The following is a 20,535-nucleotide window of genomic DNA, read 5'->3' as shown; positions in this document are numbered from 1 at the left end:
GCTAAATTAATAAGAATTAATAACATATTTTCAGTTGCATTCCTTGTTAAGACCAAATGGTTCCAGTTGTTGAATTTTAAGATAAATATAGTTTCTTTTTGCAATAATTTTGTTTAAACAATTTAAATTTCAACATTTAAATGGATGTGAGTTATATGTTTTTTACTCTTGGAAGACTGCTTGCCAAGGTGCTAAGTGTGGATTAAACTGTGTTCTTTGGTTTAGTGGCTGAGTTGTTTTTTGTATTTTGATTTTTGGTTTTTCATCTGTTGGAGATTAGTCAGCTATATACCTCTTTTTTAATACAGTACCACACACCTTGTTAATATTGCATTTACAAAATGGGTTCTTGGGGTTGTCTCTGTCTGATGCTAACAGTGCACAACCATTACATGGTTAATTAAAGGTTATGGACTTTTGCAGACATCAGTTTTACTATTTGTATTTGCTTAGGATCTTAGGTTTTCACTCAACATTGAAAGTGTACGTGCTATCCTTTGCCTCTTAGCTAGAACCATGGCATATTGTGCATGCCTACATCTACCAGCACCATTTGCAGCAGGTGGTTCTCCTTCAGACTCCTCATCTGTATTTGCTGGAAATGCTTGCTTTGCCTGTGGTCGTGGAAACTGTAGTCCTACCCCTTGTTGTCCTTGTTGAAGCTGTTTCTTGTGAATTATATTCTGCAACATGGTACAGACAGTGAGTATTTAGGCAGAGGTGGCTGAGTCATATTGCAAGGCACCTTCTGATGCATCTAGACACTGCAGCCTTGATTTTTTGCAAGCAAATACACTTTCTATCATATTCCTAGTTTGAGCATGGACATCATTGCATTCAGTCTAGTTGTGTGGGTTTTTCATGTGTTTTATGAACCAAGATTCCAATGCATAACCTGCCTCCTCCACTAGATGCCTTTGTGGAAAGTACCCCCTAGCAAACCTTGTGGACAGGTTATAGGTGCACCATATGCATTAATTGTGAAAACTGCCTGGGACATCTTCATAGACACTCTAGATGATCCCTTGGACATTGCAGATAACCAGACAGTTTGTAGAGTATTATCCTTTCCTGTTAATGGACCTCCTTCCCTGTTCACTGTGTTGTTCTTTTATTTCTATGTGTATGCAACCTATGGCCCTCAAAACTTCAGGGAAGTGTGCTATTGCATATAATTCCTCATGGTTCTTGCTCTATTCTCTGGGGTCATTGGAAACAGATGTACTCCCTTGCATATTGTAGCATTGCACTTAGAGAATTAATTAATATTCTAGAAGCTGAGGCCTGTGACAACTCTAATATATTCCCTGTAGTTCTCTGGAAAGTACCTGTCGCTAGTATACGTAACATACCTTTGTTTCCAATGGGATGAGTTCTCCATGATTTCTCTGGGTTTCAGGTGAGGGCAGAAGAGGTTGCATATTTCATCTAGTATTTTCCTGTCCATCTGTATCACTTTAAAATTTCTGCATCATGCAGTCCATGATAAGTCAAACGGGGTCTAAGCATCCTTCTTCTTCTTCTTGGCCACAGCAGCAGCACCTTGAATTAAAGCCTGTTGTTCATACACATTAATGATGGCAGCAGCAACCCCTAACATTTTTTGCTAAGTGTAATAGTGGCTGTAATCCAAACAGTTTTGGATTTCAAGGCAAATGTCATCACTGAGTATACACAATTACTTTATAGGTTCCTGAATAGCTCTGCCATGTTGGGTTGGTTAATTGGCATATCATTTGTCTTCTTTTGCTTTTATTCACATATTCTACCATTTGTACTAAGTGTAGCTCTGTTTAATGAATATGAAATAGAGTACTACTGTGTGCATGGCATGCCATGATGGGTACACTTTAGAAACACTTAGTGTAAGCATTTGTGAATACAGGCTTTCAAGGTATACCTCAATCATTTTCTAATTTATCACATGTTAAAATAGTATATGATCATAAAATTATTGCGACTGAATTTAATATGTATTACTTATTAGTTACTAAAATGAAAGTGTCTGAAAATAAAACCACTCCTATATCTACTAATAATTGCTTCTGTCCGTTTATAACACAGGATATGAGTTCTTGTAGGCTAAAAAAAGAGAGAGAGGAAATCTCTGTGGTTCCTGATAATGTTTCTGCAGTTTTAATAAACAATATAAAGCCCAATGATGGTCCATTATTCCAAGACATATTTAGTCAACTATCATTAAACTATGTTCCCAAGTTGTGGAAGCAGTCAATCATTTCTTTTGTTTTTATAATGATAAAATTAGATGTGACAAACTATAGCCCAATGAGCTTGGTGTTTATTATTTGAAAATGTTTTGAAGGATGTCTACCATTACTGTTAAGGATATTTGTTATAAATTTAAGACTGATTTATATCAAAAAGGCTTCGTTCATGACAAGTCTACTTTAACAAATCTTGGACAATTTTATGGTCAAGTAACATTTGTTCTTGTTGAAGAATTGCATGTAAGGGTGGTATTTTTGGAGTTAACCAAATATTTTAATGGTCTGTTACACAAGTCTGTTGTGCAGACTTTATACTTTTAGCAATTTAATCCTTATTTAATAAATTGTACATAGCTTTCTGGACAAAGACAGTGTGTATCAGTGCAGTGTACCCACTCTGATTATTTGACTAACATGTTAAGAGTCCCACTCTTTGGACTTATTTATTTATTTCTCATCAGTCCTATGGGTAATAACTACTGGATAGCAAAATATGCTGATGACTAAAGGTGGATTTTATTACTAAGAGTGTATCTGATTACATCACTATAAATGTAGTTTTAAATAATATGGGCAAAAAAATAGGCCTAAGTTTTAATCAAAATAAATGTAACATGCTCTATTTTAGGAATTCAGTAGTAAATTATCCTTTATTTTTAAATGGCCTTCTTATTAAAGTGGTGAATGAATATAAAGATTTGGATTCCCTAATCACTTACATTTTTTTTTTTCAAAACAATCTCACAGTGTATAATCTAAGGCCTTACGGCCACTGGGACTTGCATTTAAAGATATTTATTTGAGGGATAATGATTATTTAATTCTACGTAATTCTTCTTTATAAAACTTACATCTGCCCTATATTGGAATTTACCAATGCTTTATATATATATAAATATATATGTATGTATGTATATATATAAGAAATCAATTAACTTTAACTGACAGTGTCCAAAGGAAATGCACAAAATCCATTACCTCATTTGGACATTTGAGTTATTCAAAAAGATGTAATAAATTAAATTTGTTCTCCTTACATTATAGATATGTCAGGGGGTGAATATTATTAGCTTAGAGGGCCTGTAAAGACAAGTTGTTAGAGAGAAAATTTAATATCTCAAGATCACATATGCATGGTAAGAGTGATTCTTGTATAAATCCTGATAAGGGAAAGATAAGATATAAATATATAACTCAAGTGATTACTAGGCTTTTGAATAAAATTCTTTGTAGAATCTGACTTTTGCCTAATTTTGAGTTAAATAAACATTTAGATGAATGGATGGGTTATGAAGTTTATAATATTTCATTTTCTGAATCAGTGTACCCCAATGGCCTTTGGACCTGAACACTGCGGAATAAACTATTAGAAACTAGGCACGTAGTCTGGGTAACCACAGGTACATACTAGGATTGCAGTCCAGGGGACCTTTGAGGAACCTAGTTCAAATTCTTAGTTGCACTGAATCACTGCCTGGTTAAAGTAGATCTGAAGGGAATCAGACTCTTTACCACAACGACTAAAGCTCACAGCATTATTCTCTGTGCCAGTTGCCAGACATAGAAAGCATTGACAAGTAACTGAGAGTTTAATGGATGTATTTGCCACACCGCATGATGGGTGCCATACTGCTTATCCCAGGAGCAGATTTTGTAGCTAGCCATCTGGCCATTAAGACAGAATGTGCAGAAGATCAATGTGTTGCACTGTTTGATATGCAAGGGGAGCAGCTTCTATAGGGCGGGGATAATCTGAGTGAGACGTCTATGTCTCCAAGAGGTCTTATATGCTGCAGTGAAGGTTAAGGAAATGGGGAGTTTTAGTACAGCAAGCATGTCTGAGATGGAGGTGGTCTGGTAGCACAGAGTCTTTTATAGGTGGAAAGGCAAGGTAGACATCACCATACGGGAACTAGCATGTGAAACAGAAAAGCAATAAGTCTTTTTAGTTTGTATGACTAGGTCAGGGAATACAGTCCTTTGTTTTTTTTATAGTTAGCCTTTGCAGTCTTTCTAATTGGGCAAATGCTTGGAGAGGTGCATTCCAAATGACATCTTATATCTGGGAATAAACTTGACAAGATAAAAATATTTCATAACTATATCTGATACTTGATGATTAAAAGGATAGGCCATTGTTGATGAAGTTCATAAAAGGTTATCAGTTATGTGGTAATCGATAGGATAGACTTATTTCTCAAAGAAAACTAAATACATATTTTGACATTATACTTAACACCATGGTTAGTACACCAAGTATTGTTTCAGGTAGGCCCCTCTTGAAGGGTATTTGTCCATGGAGGACTCAGTATTAGCAGGCAGTTTACAGTTATCAGAAAACTTGGTTAACCATAGTATTTTGCCATATGCTTATCATTAGAGAAGTAGGTACCAAACAAGATATGGTCTACCTTCTCTTAGAAAGCAGGAAACTATAAAAGAAAACACATTTTACTTAGTTTTTTAAAAATAAATGCCATCCCTATTCTGACCATCTTTCTCTCTCTCCTGCTATCATTGTTCTCCAAATGGCTGCTTATAACCATATTATCAGCTAGGGCAAAAACCAAGCCATTATCCAGAATTTTGTGTTGTTACCATTACTCATAGTCTCACTTTTGTATGCCTTGCAAGGAGTAAAATCAATGCATAACTTGTCCTCAGATGATCTGCCAGTGTTTTCCCTTTTGATTGCTGCAGGACCGGTGCTCCTTTTTGCAACCATAAGTTGAATATGTAGCCATAAATCCCTTTTCTCCCCTAGGATGGGTGAGTTGGCAAAATGCTGCTCATTCCAACCCCATTTTCCAGCTGACTTCACAGAGACTGGCTGCTCAAAATAAACCAGTGGTCCTGTACTGCAATCAAAGCTTCATCCCTGTACAAATTCTATAAAAAAGTTTAATTGGTCTTTGTACTCTCTCTCTCTTACACACACACACACACACACACACACACACACACACACACACACACACACACACACACTGCATGTTTGATGTGCATGTATATGTTTTTCATGTATCTATATGTAGCTATATATATATTAATATATATTTATATATATATATATATATATGTGTGTGTGTGTGTGTGTGTGTGTGTGTGTGTGTGTGTGTGTGTGTGTAGACATAGATTAGATGTATATATTTTTATCTCTAAATATATATTTATATTATATAGTCTATATTACATATTTATGTATATATATAACTATATATATATATATATATATATATGCAGAGTGATAGCCTGTTGATGCATTACAGTAACAGTTTTGGGGGATGTTTCCATGTTTCCATATAACCTGCATTCTCTTGAGTTCTTGACCATCAAATGAAGTAAAGCACTACAGAGGTTTTTGAAAACTTAAAACTATATCTGAAGTAAACCTGAGTAAAAGAAAAGGAAATTGTTCTATTCAATGACTCTCTGTTATCATTGTAGCTGCAACGAGCAAAAACATTGATGGAAAATGTATAGGGTGTAGGGACCCTAGTCCTTCTCCTATTTGAATGTGAGCTCATCCTGACCCATTCAGCTTCATATCCTAACTGTGTGCTGCCCATAATCTACTTAGATAACAGATCATGGGCAGGGTGGAACAAGTAGTCAGCAAATTTTAAACTGTAGTTTAATATTTGCATCAGGAACAGAAAGCTGATATCAGTAATAGCATGAGTTTTTTTTTTACACTTATTGGCAAACAACCAGATATTTTGGCTCATCAAATTTCTCAGCTATTTTCCAGAATGTTGATTTAATCTGATATTTTTGCCTGGCTGTCCATTTTATATAATAACAGAAAAAAGACCAACACGAAAGTAAACCAGGTCTGCAAAAACCACACAACAAATCCAACAGATGTGCACAGACATTAGAAATGGTCAATTAAGTAGAAGCTTTGTGGAATATTAAAAGGTTCAACCTCACTGAGCATTTCCAGGGTCTGTATACATATATCTATATACACATATATATATATATATATATATATATATATATATATATATATATATATGTATATGTATATATATATAAGGTCTACTTTAGTTCAGCGAACAATCAGATGATCGAACGCTGTTAGGTCGAACACTAAGTACTGAACAAGCAAAATAGCGAACAGCCGGAACAGCAAAATTTTTCCCAGGGAAAGAAATCGCTGGCCCGGCCGTCTGGGTTGTGCCATTTCCTCCAATGTAGAGCGATCTCACAGTTGGTATATTTAAGTAGGGGGGTGGGGGGCACAGCCCCCCAATGGGGCTTCTGGAGGTTGAAACCCCCCACTTTATTAAGTGTTTAGTGGGGAGGGGTTGTTTTTTTTTGGGAACAGCAAACTTTTTCCCTGGGAAAAAAATTGCTGTTCTGGTTGTTCGCTGTTTTCAGTTTTCGAGATGTTGGGGTCGACATAACAACGTTCTATCATCTGATCGTTCATTGTTATAATATAGACCCTATATATATATATATATATATATATATATATATATATATATATATATATATATATATCTATATATATATATATATATATATATATATATATATATATATATATATATATATAAATATATATATATATATGTGTGTGTGTGTGTGTGTGTGTGTGTGTGTGTGTGTGTGAGATTTTCTGATAAATCTGTGCCTCTCAACTCTCTTTGATTTTGCAGAACATCCAGATTTTGCTTCATATGTTTGCCTGTCCCTTGTAAGTGTGCACATTATCTGTAAATCGCTGATAATTATAGTCACTAATGCAAGATGTCACAGTTTTAATACACTTTTTGTTCAGATACTGCATGTAGATACAAAACCTGTTATTCTATTAACTTTTTAAGTGAATTACGGAAATATTTAACAAAGCAAATCCCTGATTTTGGACCTTTGTCCCTTTGTTTTTTTTTTTTGGCTTTCTCCCTGAATATTGAGCATAGAAACTGAGAGCTATTGGCAAATTACTGGAAGTTACATTCAGTCAAAAATGCCAGACATTGGAGTTCCATGCTTCTTACAACTAAGAAAATTAGATCAGTATAAAAACGTGTGTGTGTGTGTGTGTGTGTGTGTGTGCGTGTGTGCGTGTGTGCGTGTGTGTGTGTGTGTGTGTGTGTGTGTGTGTGCGCGCGCGTGTGCCTGTGTGTGTGCATGTGTGTGTGTGTGTGTGTGTGCGCACACACACACAAGTGCACTGTGTGTTGGGGGGGGGGGTATGACCATCAGCTGATCTTTGCTCATTAATCTGACTTTGCAAAATTACTGTGATTTACACAAGTGCACTGTGTGTTGGTGGGAGGGGTATGACTATTAGCTGATCTTCGCTCATTAATCTGACTTTGCAAAATTACTGTGATTTATATGAAGCAACTTGGAATACTTAATGTATGGCTAATTTTCGCATGGAACAAATCTGAAATTGTCCACCATATGTGTTTAATAAAACATCTTAAGTACACACAGAGTAACTTAAAACTGTGGGGTGCCTGTCTGTGGAAAGTTACTGATCCCCTTATTGTTTTCTTAATTTAAACAGTAACCATCTAGCTGCAGAACTATTCTGCCTTTGGTGATGCCTGTAGAAAGTAAGAAGACATCATTGTTTTTGTTCAGTATAAACAGTCAGTATCTGGGTTTGCAGGACTAGTGTGCATTTTCAGGATTAATGTGATTTCTGTGAAGCAGCTTTGAATACTTTAATGCATAGCTACTGTTTTGTGGAGTACAACTAATGTACAATCATGGCCAGCATTTTTTACCACCATCATCTGAAGTGCACCCAGTATTTGCTGTAACCGCTGGGTGTGATGGCAGCTGACTGTTGAGGGATGGGAGCTGTCTGTTGACCCCAGAACCCCAAGGCTGTATAAGTGGATTTAGATACAGGCTTCTTAGTGGCTTCTGCCCTGAAACTTACCAGGGCTACTTAGAGGTGTGTACAGAAGTTCACTGCAGCATGTGTAGGGGCCTAGAGATCATGTCATTGTTTCTTTAATTTTCCTCTCAAACCTCAAATGTGTGCACAGTCTTTTGTTAAGCTAGGACAGTGTATTCATTATCTCTTTAACTTTGTTCTCAAATTCCAGATGTGTGCACAGAGGATCAGTATAGTTGTATAGGAGTATTGTATTATAGTGTAGTGTCTACCAGTAACAATTTAGAAACATTACTGTGATTATTATTTTTTTCGGATTCCTCACAATAAGATGCACATACAGGTAACTGTTTTTGAGTGAGGGTAAGGAGGCAGGCTCTCTTGACAGATCTGATGTATGTATCCTTGCAAGCATTTGTCTTCTCTATTTATTATGAACTGCTAATTTTACTGCTTTGAGTACCAACCCTTTGATAAAACTTATTTTTTCACTGAAATTAAAAGTATGCAATTGAATTTCTTTCCTTACTCATATTTTTTCTTTGGGCTATAATTGTATTTAAGCATTGAAAAAAATGTTAAAATGCTTCACAGAGTATCTCATATCCCTGGGTTCAGGGGGTTAGAGACCTCCACACCCCAGCTTGATTCAGATTTCCTCCTACAGTTATTATAGTATTGTCTGAGTCAGTTAGGGTGTGCTGAAAGGATAGAGGAAAATGCAAAGTTGAAGAGTTAGACTATATTTCTTCTTATTCTGAACTTTGTCAGGCCATTATTGGATGACGAAAGGTTGCTCTAGAACCCTTATGACATCTGGGGTGTTAGTGCCCTCAGACCCCCATGTTAATTCAGATATTTCCTCCACAGTTATGCCAGTGCAGTTCTGACCAGTTATGGTTTGCTGAAAGAATTCAGGAGAAAGCAAAGTTAAATTTCTTTCCTTGATAAGGATTTTTATTCAGGTTCTCATTGGATCAGCAGATTGTTTAAAAAATGGAATACGGGTATAGAAATGAATATTACTACTGCCTGCTGTGACAATAAGAGATACTGCTTGCCATGCCAGAAGTAGGGCAGTGGCTGTATGACTTGTGCCAACACAGCTAGCTGGAATTTTGCAAATAATTATATGTCATTTGTATATCAAACTGATTTGTACAGATGCTTGTGCTGAAAATATATTTGTGAGGTTTTCTTGCTTTAAAATGTATTAATAGTGCACCCTGCTGGAATGAAAAGACATGTACATGTATTATTGTAAATTTATTGAATGTATATGTTTTAATAGAGGACATCAGGGCAGCAAAGGTGCTGAATAGGACTGGAGATGCTGGGTCTGGAAGAAGCCTTTGTTCATTAGCTGAGTAAAAAGAACGGAAGTCACACGCATTTAGATATGTATTGTAGCTATCTATGCTAAATTCCTGTCTCAGCTTCAAAAGGGGATGCTGCGAGAACCTAGAGTCAGGTGACCAGATGAGATTATTTTGCAAGCCATCCTTTATATTATATTTTATAGGGAGAAATCTCTAAAGATGGAGTATTCTGGTTTTTTGAACCTGACTAGAAAGACTGCTCACATATTTCATTGTGCCTTGCTCTGTCAAGTAAGTTATTAGGGAATAGTAATTCTCCTAGATTCAATCAGGAATATAGTGAAGCTTAGCTTAAAATTTGTTTTTCTTTATTTGTATGAGCCTGTCCATCAATATTATTTACAATAATTCCTCTGATTTGAACTCTATGGTTTGCTGTAAATATATATTTAGTATTTTCTTGTTATTTTATTATTTATTATTAAATATATTTAAACTTTTATTGTGACTGGTCCTTGTAGAAAGTATTTAACCTTTGAGAGTGCTTATATTTATCTGGTGACACTGTATGGGCCACTCCAGAAGGCCTAGCCATCTTGATCAACTACAACCATTTGTATTAGTATTAATATTACAAAGTACAGTTGGACATCCCCTGTTAAGGGCCTTAGAGTACCTGATTGTAGAGTATCTGGCGCAGTGATAACTACCTTATATTCTGGGTAGAAGGGGGCATAGCAGGTAAATCTGTGCCAGCATTTCCCAGGTGTGTGTGTGTGTGTGTGTGTGTGTGTGTGTGTGTGTGTGTGTGTGAGTATGTGTGTGTGTGCTTGTGTGTGCGTGTGTGTGTGTGTGCACGTGTGTGTGAAAAATTAAATCTTAGTGTGTGTGTGTGTGTGTGTGTGTGTGTGTGTGAAAAATTAAATCTTAGTGTGTGTGTGTGTGTGCGTGTGTGAAAAATTAAATCTTAGTGTGTGTGTGTGTGTGTGTGTGTGTGTGTGTGTGTGTGTGTGTGTGTGTGTGTGTGTGTGTGTGTGTGTGTGTGTGTGTGTGTGTGTGCTTGTGTGTGCGTGTGTGTGTGTCAGCTACTTGGAGCATGGACACCAAACACTAGGCTTACAGAGACGGTGCTGGAAGTCATGGCTTGTACACTTGGCTGAGGAACTAACCCTACAGCTATACAAGTGGGGAGTCTTATTGGGGACCTGGAGGGAGACAGGTAGAGAGATCCAGACTCCAGACTAAGTGTGCTCCCTGTGTGCTCTTAAGGGAAATTGTACTTGGTGCAGAGAGTTGCATCTGGAAATACTGAGTGTATCCATTTGTATTCCAAGTGCATGTTCCTCTCCAGTGCCAGTGGTGAGGATTCAAGCTCCTTAATTACTGGTCCAGCATGGGTATGTCACAGCTTCCATCAGAAATGAAGCACTCACTTCAACACCTTATGTTTGGTGTCACTTGTTGCAAGTTGGTTGCTACAAATGTGCAAGTGGCGTGTTATAGTTTTCAAAAGTAGGAAACTTTTTTGTTATGCTCCTTAACATAGACTCGTGGGGCACAGAGGAACCTACACCACTTAGGAGAGACAGGAGAAACACCAGATTAGATAAAATACCTTCTCTTTTGTTCTCCAAAACTTAAAGTTGAGGGTCACTATATTGTGGACTGGTACCGGTACTAGGTGAGCCAGCTACAAGTATGGTTTGTGCTGCATGATGCCACTGTTCCTTACATTTTTTTTTCATTCTGAATGGAATTTGGATCATGTGGTGATAAATTTTAATATGGGCAGTAGCCATTTCCACATTGTTGGTGCTAACACAGCAAAAGAAAGATCAGTAGATTGGACATCATTTTGTGGCATTAAAAGGTGGAGTAAGGGACCTTAAGTTACAAAGGTGCAATTCTCTTTCGATGTCTTCTGGCAAAGAAGAGAAGAGAAGAGAAAAGTTGATTTGCTTGCAGGACACTGACATAAATTGTAGGGTATATCTGTGTTTGACTGGGCACCATTTAGCTTTTGGTAGTAAGGTGCACTTTTCTCTTTAGAAGAGGCTGATACGTTGCTTGAAGTTGATTTTAGGGACCATACATTCTTTTTGAGTCTGATGTGACAATATATCGTCTATACTTGAGTACTTGAATTTATGTCTGTTCCCCCTGCTGGATAAAGGAACTGAGAGATTTTTTTCTAGACCAGATGAAAAGGTTATTAACTATGTTTGGTTGAGACATGGGTGTTGTTGGTATGGTTTTGGAAATGTAATGCAGCATCTAACCAAATCCCTAGGGATGAACACTGCTGGACTGTTTCATTGTACTCTTAATGTTGAGGTGAATACTCTAGTAAATAGAACTTTTAGTAAATGCTTGTGAAGTTCTAGTAAATTTATGTGAAGTTCCAAAAACTGCCGACCAGTCAAGAGTAGGTTCGGTCCTGGGTCCTCTCCTGTTTGGTATCTACTTCTTTAAGTCCAGGCCAACACGTAGGGACTCTGGCTGACAAAGTTCGCAGACGATTACAAGTTGGGAGTTATTATTAACTCCCCAAGTGATGTTGACATCCTACAGAACGGCCTCACTGAGAACAATGGCTGGTGTCAGAACCATGGCCTTAAGCTCAGTGTCAAGAAATGTGTCATCATCCTCTTTGGGAAAAACCCAGTTCCCATGAATTACCACATCGATGGTAGACCAATGAACACAGAAGGTGTTATAAGAGATCTGGGAACACATATTGATAGCAACCTCTCTTTTGACCACCACATTGCAACTGTGGTCAGAAAGTCCTTCTATGTGGTATATCTCATTACTAAGGGTTTTGCATCCAGGAAGAAAAAGGTCATTGTCTCCCTCTACTCTTCCTTCATTAGGCCAATCATTGAGTACAATGCCCCATTTGGCATGTACCTCACTAAACACCTGCAACAACTGGAGAGGTCGCAAAAGTACCTCACAAAGAGGATCCTAGACCTTAAACATTTGTCCTGTATGGACAGACTCAAACAACTCCAACTATTCTCTGTCTCATATTCCTTACTTAGAGGCAATCTCTGCTTGACATACAAAGCCATGTCTGACCCAGCTCTGTTAGAAATGCTACATCTAAAGAAATCCCAATCCCTCCACACCACACGCTCCAGAGACCTCAACCTCATTACCACAATCAACAGAACATGCTGGAGGGACAAGTTCATAACCCAGAGACTGCCCAGGCATTGAATAGATTTCCCATACATGTCAAACAGAGCACCTCAATGGCCCTCTTCAAGAGAAATCTTGATGAGTGGATGGGAAATAGAAAATTCACCCCAGGCATCACTCCAGTGGCTTTAATCCACAGAAGCACTGGGAACTAAGGTCAGGTGGCATGATGCCAGGGTAATCCTATGGGCTAGGCTTGTAAAGACTCCAGGGCCATTAGCCTAGTACACACCTATGAACCTATAGCTTTGCTTTTCCTAGTATTACGAGTTAAGCTGTGATCCTGTACTTGCTATGATAGTAAAGCGATGTATTTTTTCCAGGTTACATTTTATACTAATGAAAAGCTACTTGTTCTATAAATAGCCACATCTTTTCCTTATAATATGATAGATATATGGGTTGGTCAGCAGTGAGGTTACTGATGAATAATGAGAATAGAGAGTGGGACAGGCCTAATGCGTGTGGTATGACTTTGAGGAGAGGAGTACTTGAGGATGAATCACTATGCTTATTTTAAAATATAGGTCCCTTGTGCAGAAAGTCACAAATATTAGTTATAATTTGAGCATTTTGTTTTAGAATGGATACAGATTTAGATTTCATTAGAATTTAGTTTTGTTTTAACATGATTGGGTAGTTTTAATAGACTGATTAACAAAACTTTACTTTTTCAAATTATATAAGCCCATCAGTTGTTTGGTGTACCTAAACCCTTGAAGGTTCATCATGACTAAGATACTAAGTTTTAACTAATAAAGGTTGTTGTTGATAATCTTATTGTTTAAATCCTGTTGCTGCCAATGTTGTTATGGTATTTTCACTAGTCTTTTGATATGATATGATATGATATGTTTATGAGAATATGTGGTCACTATCTACCTTCATCTTTTGCCATTAAGTGTCAACAAACTGCATTCAAGTATCATGTAACAACCACCTTGAAGGAAAATGGAGGTTCCTTAGGGAATGTAATATACAAGAGCATGGGGCATATATTGAGACATTAATTAGGGGGTTGTCCCTGCCTTGGTTTGTGTACTTGACAGTTAACATTCTCCCAATTCATATCATTAACAAGTAATGAAATATGTTATTTGAACTATTTGTCCTGGTCCCCTTCAATAAACACATCACAGCAAATGACATTTGACGACCTTTATTAAACTTCCATAAAATAACCAACATTTATTAATTAGAACTAAACATAGTATAGTTGATTTTAATCACAGCATAAACATCCTTGTAATGTTAATCAGGAGAGCTTACCTACTCATCCTGCCCCAGTAAGCAGCATCCATACCTCAGCTTGCTTACTTTACTTATGAAGCAGCATCCCCGACACACTTCATATGTCATTTATTGAAATACCTTCCAACCAAATAAACAGCATCCTTACCACCACTTGCTTATTTATTTAGGAAGCATCCTCCAACTGCTCACTTTCCTTTCCCAAATCCTCGAAATGAGCATCCAAACACAAGAGGGGGAACAGAAGAGGGCAAGTCTGTCCCTCTTCTCCGCCTATCCCGACTGATAAAATAACCACAACCAATCCACCAAAAGAAAGGGAGGGTGGGTAGCAAGTTCACGGCAAAATGTGATTACTTACCCAGCTACACTTGTCTAAATCCCCTAAGCCCCTCCCAACCCTTACCTCATTTCCTCCCAATCATCCCTCCTTCAATTTAACCCTTTCATTTCCCCCAACCCTCTTAATTCCCACTAATATATATATATATATATATATATATATATATATATATATATATATATATATATATATATATATATATATATATATATATATATATATATATATATATATATATATATATATATATATCTACCCCTTTTGAAGATGTCCCTGGACAAATTGGTTTGTTACCAAACCTCATTTTTCCCAGTCCCCTTCAATAAACACATCACACTGAATGACATTTGACGAACTTTATTAAACTTCCATAACATAACTTTGATAACCAACATTTATTAATTAGAACTGAACATAGTATAGTTGATTTTAATCACAGCATAAACATCCTTATAATGTTAATCAGGACAGTGTACCTACTCATCCTGCCCCAGTAAGCAGCATCCATACCTCAGCTCGCTTACTTTACTTAGGAAGCAGCATCCAAGAGCTCACTTCATATCCCTTTTAATCACAGCATAAACATCCTTGTAATGTTAATCAGGACAGCATACCTACTCATCCTGCCCCAGTCAGCTTCATATCCCATTTATTGAATTACCCATGCAACCAAATAATTCAGGATGACATGACCTTACGCATCCTGACCCAGTAAGCAGCGTCCATATATCTACTTGCTTACTTTACTTATGAAGCAGCGACCCTGACACACTTCATACATGATTTATTGAAATACATTCCAACCAAATAAACAGCATCCTTACGTCCACTTACTTATTTATTGAAATACCTTCCAACCAAATAAACAGCATCCTTACCACCGCTTACTTACTTATTTATTTAGCAAGCATCCTCCAACTGCTCACTTTCCTTTCCCAAATCCTCGAAATGAGCATCCAAACACAAGAGGGGGAATAGAAGAAGGCAAGCTTGTCCCTCTTCTCAATCAAATCACACAGCCACTGTTTCACCCATAATGAGAAAAATAAATATATATATATATATATATATATATATATATATATATATATAGAGAGAGAGAGAGAGAGATCCTCCTATACAGATCACCTGTCTCTCATAACCAAACCCACCAGTAACCACCAGGCCTACCTATTCCACAGGAATACCTACAGGTCATCTCGGACGTACACTTGCCTTAGCAAGTTCAAGCCAAAATGTGTGTACTTACCCAGCTACACTTGTCTAAACCCTCTAAGCCCCTACCCACCCTTACCTCATTTCCTCCCAATCATCCTTCCTTCCATTTAAACCTTTCATCTCCCCCAACCCTCTTAATTCCCACTAATATATATCTCTAACCCCCCTTTTGAAGATGTCCCTGGACAAATTGGTTTGTTACCAAACCTCATTTGTATAAAATAACTACTCCCTTCTCTAGCCTTATTGGTATCACTCACAACAAAAATTTGAATAATCCGTTTGTTCCCTTTTCTTCATGTTAGCCTCATCGTGTGCTTCTCCAGGAATAAACTATATCAGAAGAGGTTTAGAGAGGAGATGGCAAAAAAGTTTTCCTCTGTTGCTGTTCTGCAATCTGTTTGCATTCCACTTAAATTTCATTGACTGTATTCATTTTCTAAGAAATTGGATATCTTCCCTTGTGCTATGTATAGTGTACTATTATGCTCAGTCATACCCACCCTTCTTTGCTGGTGTGTATGTTTTTGCAGTTTCACTCTTTTATTTGCTCTGTTTGTGCTATATATGAGTGTCATACTGCTGTCAATATCATCTCATCTTACCCACCCCACCCCACAAGGGGCAGCAATATCCTAGACCTGGTCATTACCAACATAGGCGACCGGTGTTCCACACCAGAGGTCAATTCCTCGCTGGTCAGATCCGGCCACAAGCTAATCACCCTAGACATCCACATCCCACCTTCACCCCCCCCCCCCATTAGGGAAACCACCATAAAAAACTTCTCCAAAGCCAACTTCATACTTCTTAAGACAGAAGTGGCAAACTTCATGACACCCATGCAGACGGACAATAGAGGTACGACTACTGAATCCTACACAAATGCACTTTATAAGCACTTACACAAGTGCATGGATCGTGCTATCCCTAACAGAACCAAGATGCTATCCTCCAAAAAAAGGAAGCCAATCTGGTGGTCTTCTGCCATAAACAAATTCTACAACAGAAGAAAGAAACTGTTGCAAAAAAGAGTAAAATCCCATGACTGGAGGAGCTCCCTGGTCAGCCTCAGTAAGAAGCTGAGATCCCTCATAAAATCATCCAAAGCCAATTATGAAAACAAAATTGCCACTTTACAGACAACCACAAAGCATTCTATAGCTATGTCAAGAATCTCAATGGCAACACTCAGATCTGCTCTGAGTTACAGCACAATGGCACTAAATATACAGAACCAACTGATATTGCCAACATCCTGGCAGATAGGTTCAGTTCTAACTTTATCCCTCTCTCACCCCCTAGAGGGCCCATCTCTATACCGGAAGAATGCAAAGTTCCTGTAATCACAGCTGCACAGGTAAAAAGCACACTCTCCAAAGCCAAGAACACAGCATCCATGGGACCTGACAATATCACAGGCTGCATTCTACATGAACTGCAGAATGAACTGGCACCCCACCTAAGTACCACATTCAGTCATAGCCTCACCTCAGGCTTTGTGCCCACTGAATGGCACACCACGATGGTTATCCCACTCCACAAAGGGGGAGCCATGACGGACCCTGGGAACTATTGCCCCATTAGCCTGATGAGCCTGGTCTGCAAGGCCATGGAACGTATCATCATGGAACTCATAAACAAAGACATTGATAATCTCCAAACTCTGGACCCCACCCAGTTCGGGTTTGTAAAAGGCAGATCATGTCTCCTAAACCTGATAGACTTCTTTGAAGCAGTCACCAAAGCCATAGATGAGGGGAAAGTGGTTCACACAGCCTATCTAGATCTCGCCAAGGCTTTCGATACCATCATCCACTTTGGAATTATAGATACACTCACTAAACTAGGTATAAATACCTATGTCACAAGATGGGTTTCCAACTGCCTCATGGACAGAACCCACACTGTGAAAGTAGCAGACCCAGAAGCCGATTTCAGACCAGTGATAAGTGGAGTACCACAGGGTTAAGTCCTGGGTCCTCTCCTGTTTGGTATATACTTCTCTGAAGTACAGGCTAACAGAAGGTCTTTGGCTAATGACGTTTGCAGATGACTGAAAACTGGGAGCCATAATCAAAACTCCTAATGATGTGGACATCCTACAAAAGGGCCTCACTGAGACCAATGCCTGGTGTCAAAGCCATGGCCTGAAGCTCAATGCCAAAAAGTGCATTGTCATCCCCTTTGGTAAAAACTCTGTACCCATGAACTACCACATAGGTGGTAGTCTACTTAACACAGAAAGTGTGATAAGAGACCTTGGGACACAGGTGGACAGTAGTCTCTCCTTTGATAATCACATTGCCACAGTGGTCAGGAAATCCTTCTACATGGCACAACTCATCACAAAAGGTTTCTCATCCAGAAAAAAAGAGGTCATTGTTCCCCACTACTCATCACTCATTAGACCCATTATAGAGTACAGCGCCCCTTTTGGTATGCACCTCACAAGACATCTACAACAACTGGAGAGGCCACAGAAATACCTCACAAAGAGGATTACTGGCCTCAAACAGATACCCTATGCAGACCGTCTTAAAAAACTCCAACTTTACTCCGTCGCATATCGCCTACTCAGAGGCAATCTCTGCCTAACATACAAAGCTATGTCAAACTCAGAGCTGTTGGACATGCTCCACTTAAAGAAATCCCAATCCCTCAGAGCTACATGCTGTAGGGACATAAACCTATGTCACCACAATAAACAGAACATGCTGGAGGGATAGATTTCTGTCCCAGAGACTTCCCATACTCTGGAACAGACTACTTATCTATGTAAAACAGAGCTCCTCATTAGCACTCTTCAAGAAAAATCTTTATGATTGAATGGGAAATAGGAAATTCACCCTGGGGATCACTTCTGTGGCTCTGCTCAACAGTGGCACAGGAAAATAATTTTCATGGGTGGCGAAAGCCAGGGTACCTTTTTGGCTAGGCTTATATAGGCCCTAGGGCCAATAGCCTAGTACCTACCTATGAACCTATGAACCTATGAACCATTCTTCTGTGCTACCTAGAGATACTCCTAACTCTCCCAGTTAAGAGAAGGTCATATTTTGCATTGCACTGAAGCCAAAGTATTCATTGCTTTGATTCTCTTGCTTGATTTATAAATGATCATTTCTATACTCTTTTTAGATTATACAAGTTATTGGCCTAAACACACTCTCAAATATTTGGGAAATTGTTAAGAGCTGTGCACCTTAGCAGTATATTGGAGAACTCCCAACACAAACAATATAATATGAGCTCTGTGTTTCTCTCCTGAGGCTACAAGGTACAAAATGATTCCTTGCCTTTCATTTTTTACCTGTTTTCTACTTGGATTTGTTGTGGTTTACAAAATGATAGTGAAATATACTGGAAAAATATTTACTTATTTACTTACTTGCTTTCTTATTTATTTGTACTTGTTAACTGAGGTAGAGCACTAGACTAAACAGATCTTTTTCAGATTCAGCCGGGAGCATTGTTTGGTTGATTGACATGCTCAGATTCACATAATAGGCAAACTGAGGTATAGGGAACCAAACCTTGGACTACAGGAGTCAGTAATAATCATACTAGCCCATTTGGAAGTGACTGCACTAAAAAAAAATCATTATAATGCCAGTAGTATATCTTACTATTCCAGCTAACTCAGAATCCCTCAGCACACCTACAAAGTCATACCCTTTATAACCCCTGTAACGAAAGATTCATCTCAAACCAATCATGGTGCATAAAAATATCATTAAAACTCAAGATACAACTACCTTTTTTCTTAAACACAATTCCTGTCACTCTCACTCTTTGTGCAGAGTCCTAACCGAGGGACAGAGGATGGCTGTTGTGAAATACATTGCCATAGGTCATGGTCTTATTGGGATAATCTGTCTGTATCTATTATAAAGCTCCAACATATATCGTGGTACTTACAGTTGCAGATTTAGTACTGAGATACACTAACTTTCTGGATTCAGTAGGTGGTTTGTGCAAATAAGCAGATGCAAGTCTATCTAACATTTCTAGAGTGTATGTGTATAACATATAAAGAGCTAACTGGGACTGTATAGTTGGATGTGAAATTCCAAATCAACATCTTAAATTTATCAAGGTGCAGATGTATTTAGTATATCTGTTACTTCTTACTAAAATGTGTCACCATTGCAAAGTAATGTCCCTCTTAACCAAAGAAAATTCTAAACAATGATCTGAAAGAAAAGAGATACAAACAGCACTTTAAGCATAGTAAATAAACTATGTTCTAACAATCAAATTGATTCAGTATTTCATATCATAAAAAAATAACTCTAATTATGGAAAATATGCAAAATATCCTAAAGCTATAAACAGAGTATGACTCACTCAAATGTTCGAAAGGTTCAATTATTCTATGACACCCAGCTATATTTATTTACTTTATTAGCCTTTGATTACTGTGAAAGCCCAGCTGGACAAAGCTCTTTCAGTGGAGACCTGAGCAGAATATCTTTTCATATACAGTTAGCATAAGCTAAAAATAATATTATACTGTATAACACTGAGCTATGCATAGTTTAACCATTAATCACCATGTTAAGTACAGTATAATGTTTTTGCAGCATGCTAAAGTCACATATATCTAAGTAACATTCAATATTATTTTGCTGGTTATTTATCAAGTCAAATCAAAATTTTAGTACACACAGATGAGGCATATGCATTTTTTATCCACCAGTTAATCACTTGAACCATGTATACAGGTGAGAAAGTGTGAGGCTCTCATATTTGGTTTGGTTAAAAAGCAGGGGGCTCAGTAATGACGCTGGTACAAATGCAGGATTGTTTTGCTAGTAAGTTTTATTTCATTGAAATTTTAAAATATATATATATATATATATATATATATATATATATATATATATATGGGATGTGATTAGACTAAGAAGGGCTTTGTAATGGGGGGTGTTACCAATACACTACTTTTTGTTGGCAGGTATGTTTTCAAGGTGGTTTTAAATGGGTCTATATCATAACTACAAAAGCTAAATAGTTCAAATGCCACATGTATGAACTATAAACGCTGAAAGTTGAGAATGTCGAAAGCTGTAAATGTCGAATTTTTTAAAATTGAATTGC

Source organism: Protopterus annectens, chromosome 8.part0, assembly GCF_019279795.1.
Source record: "Protopterus annectens isolate FY-2018-M chromosome 8.part0, PAN1.0, whole genome shotgun sequence".
NCBI classification, from domain to species: domain Eukaryota; kingdom Metazoa; phylum Chordata; order Ceratodontiformes; family Protopteridae; genus Protopterus; species Protopterus annectens.
The sequence above is the reverse complement of the archived record's forward strand: the minus strand, read 5'-3'. Positions refer to the sequence as shown.